At 40.0% G+C, this 3,218-nt stretch overlaps 1 long non-coding RNA gene across 1 annotated transcript; it reads left to right on the top strand.

The window, feature by feature from the left end:
- The first annotated feature begins 112 nt into the window (after positions 1-112).
- On the top strand, positions 113-2,369 carry LOC106523856 (uncharacterized). The gene is made up of 4 exons (XR_001310935.1): positions 113-260; positions 982-1,047; positions 1,599-1,653; positions 2,209-2,369. It is a non-coding gene; the product is annotated as an uncharacterized LOC106523856 (long non-coding RNA).
- Positions 2,370-3,218: the final 849 nt, after the last annotated feature.

Raw genomic sequence — 3,218 nt, 5'->3', positions numbered from 1 at the left:
GGTTCTCCCAGGGCGCCAAATATGCTAGGACCGCCCCTGGTGGCCAGTTCATATTATTGTGTGAAATGTTCTGTGTATTAATTGACGCACCCTTCCTCCAGCCCAGTGGGTGGCGCTACAAAACCAGACCGGATGTGACCATCGTAAAGCGGGAGAAGAGAAGCTGCCTCTCTTTTTCGCCTGTTTTTCTCTTTTGTCTCTTTTATATGGCTTGTTGCCAAAATTTAGTTTCTCTCATAACTTAATTTTGTACGCCACAGGTGAGTATAAAACGCTTTGACATGCTATGTTATCTACTGGTGCTAACTGTTAGCAGAGGGTGGCTAGTTTTAGACTCCCTCGTGCGCCCGCGAACATTAGCGGTGTCCTTTTTCTTTGTTGGAGCATCATTTATTAGTTTATGCTTGAAGCTTTGCGTTTGGTGTTTTAGAAATTTATAGAAATAACTGTTTTTGAGGAGGAAACACGCCGTGTCCGTGCGATGCTCCTCTGGTTATGTTTGCATCGGGTTTAATAACGTTTGAAAAAGTGTTTCATCCAGTTGTGAGAGAGTGATTCTCTTTAGGCTAAATAAAAAAAAATTAGAGGAGGTACAGAAAACGATTCGTTCAAAAATGACAGTTTAGAATATGGTTAGATTTTATAAAGTTGGAAGGAAAATATGGAAATATTTCACTTGTTTTAGTAGATGCTGATAGTTTTAGATCAGCAGCGCCCCCTGCTGATCAAAATGTGACTTAAGTTTGATTTCAGTGAGACCAAGTTTGGTGTGAGCTGTCTCAGAGCAATGCATTCAGTCCATGTTCTCCTTAGTTTGGCCTGAAAGTAGCCCAACATTGTTTTTGCAATGATCAGATGGTCTTTGAACCCTCAACAGAACTAATGTTGCTGCCTGGACCATATGAACCTGGAAAGAAATGGGTTCTGAACAGGTGAACATCTGGTTATGTCAACTGTTTTTATCCTTTTTTTGTTTTTCAGGTTCAGAACTGATCTCCTGCCCTGGGGGCTATGGACCAGGACCAGAACCTGAGATGATGCTGCCAGGTACAAAGTTAAACACTGCAATGAGATGAACTCATGATCACAATGACACAGCAGAGACTCAGAACAGAAGATAGCTGTAACGTGATGATGGACCACCTGAGAACGGATTGTTTGATTTAATTATTCACATTTGTTTACAACCTGGTTCCATCGGGTCAGATCACTGTTACAGCTACATGTGATGTTGCTGTTTACCTGGACAGGTGACATTAAGGCATATGATGATAAAAGTGACACTGAATAAAGTTTGTAAAAGAATTCTGAGACCCAAACAGGAAGTTCAGTTTGAGGTTTTGGGTCTGAACCAAATTTGACCCTTGCTGGTCTGATTCGATTCGGGTGCTGAGTCTCTGCGGTGGATGCATCTCCATTTGCCTGGAACTGATGCAATAAAAGGCCGACTGAAGCCCCGCCCCCAGCAGTCTGTTCACAGTGGCGGGCGCTGTGACATAAACGGACCGAAGCGTGTTCTGATCCGGGTGACTCGCAGGCTTACAAAACCACTTGTTGCGTCTCTTGCCTGACCCGTGTGATGTCATTCTGTCCCACAGGTAACCAGTCACCTGTCGACCCAATCCTCTTGACGGCAGCGGTGACATCGTGCAGGTGGGTGCTGTGATGTCACACTGTGGGCGGGGTCACCAGCCAAAGGGGGTTTCTGGGAGATGATGTGAACAAAAGGCCGAATTGTAGCACTGTCGCTGGGCAGTTTGTTCTCAGAGCACGGCGCGATGACAAAGACCGACCGAAGCGTTCGTCTGATCCCAGCCAGGGCCACATGACTCTCAGCCAATAGGACAACCAGAGAGTTACAGCTGCAGGGCTGCCAGTAGTATTAATGCTGTTTTACTTCTCTGTAACATTAAAATTAAAACAAGTGTATTAAAGTGATACAAATCATATTTATTTCTTAATAAAATATCAGGTTTTGTCAAGTCAGGCTAAGTAAAGTCTTGCTTTGTTGAACTTGTAGCTAGCTCACATTCTTTGTCTTATCAGAGCTCAGTAACCATGTTGTTAATCGTGTCTTGTTTATTAACATGTTGTTGCCTCTTGGCTTTATTTTATTTTCCTGTCCTGTAAATCTAGTTTGAATTCATATATTGGAACTACAGAATGGACTTTTTAACAGGAATTAATTTTTGTTTTGTTTGTCTGCAGGTAAATGTTTCCCTGATCTGTCTGGCTGTTTTCTCTCTCTACTAATCTCATGGATAAACCAGAGTTAAGTTTAAATGAGATTTTGGTATTTTAATTATCAGCAGTTTGACATAATGTATTCTAACTTTAAGTTGATTTTAATAAAAAAAAAATTAATGGAACAGCTTGACTTGTGTTTTTTTCCCCTCAAAAAGCCTCTAGCTGAAAGCCTGGAGAGCCATTACTGGAAATGTTAAGTTACAGGAAAGTGTCTCCATGGAAGCAAAATGGAAAGAAATCGACTTTTTAAAACTTGGCACAGCAGCATGAATAAATATTTCATTGTTTTGAAATTGCCCCTTTTTTGTGGTTTGTAGCATTAACTTTAATTTTTTAAGGAACACCTTAATTTTGTTTGTCATAGCATTAAATTTTCGATGTTGCACAATGAATTGTAATTAATCTGCAGTAGGTTCAGTGCTCAAACAGAACTTGGACTGTAGTGATCACATCTGGACCTGTTTTCATCTGTTAAGGATATTACATTCTTTGTTTTGTTGCAACTCGTGTGTTTATGTACAAGTCTTGGCTATTACAGGGTTCCCGCAGATCCTTAAGTCGTAAAAGGCATTGAATTCATCAATTCAAAAATAAGGCCTTAGACTTAAAATGTTTTAAATCTATCTTTCAGAGGTCTTAAAAATGCTAACACATTGTAAGATTATTATAATTTGTCTCAAATGTTAAAATAAGTGGCTCAGAATTAGCAACTCTAAATCGAGTCTGCTGCAACCTTTGCAATCAAAAGAGCCATTTCTGCTCCTAGCCTCACTAATAAAATGTGTCCAGAGCCATAAAATAAGCTACAACTGTGATTACCAACTGGTGGTCCATGGGCCTTTTCAAGGCTCTTTTGTGAACCTTTACGGCCAGTGGAGGTGACATTATAAAACATATATATGTATATATATATGTACATATACTGTATATATATGTATATATTGTATGTGTGTGTATACTGTATATATATG

This window comes from Austrofundulus limnaeus, unplaced genomic scaffold, assembly GCF_001266775.1.
Source record: "Austrofundulus limnaeus strain Quisiro unplaced genomic scaffold, Austrofundulus_limnaeus-1.0 Scaffold168, whole genome shotgun sequence".
In the NCBI taxonomy this organism is placed as follows: Eukaryota; Metazoa; Chordata; class Actinopteri; order Cyprinodontiformes; family Rivulidae; genus Austrofundulus; species Austrofundulus limnaeus.
Note: the sequence above shows the minus strand (reverse complement) of the source record. Positions and strands in the feature narration are given on the sequence as shown.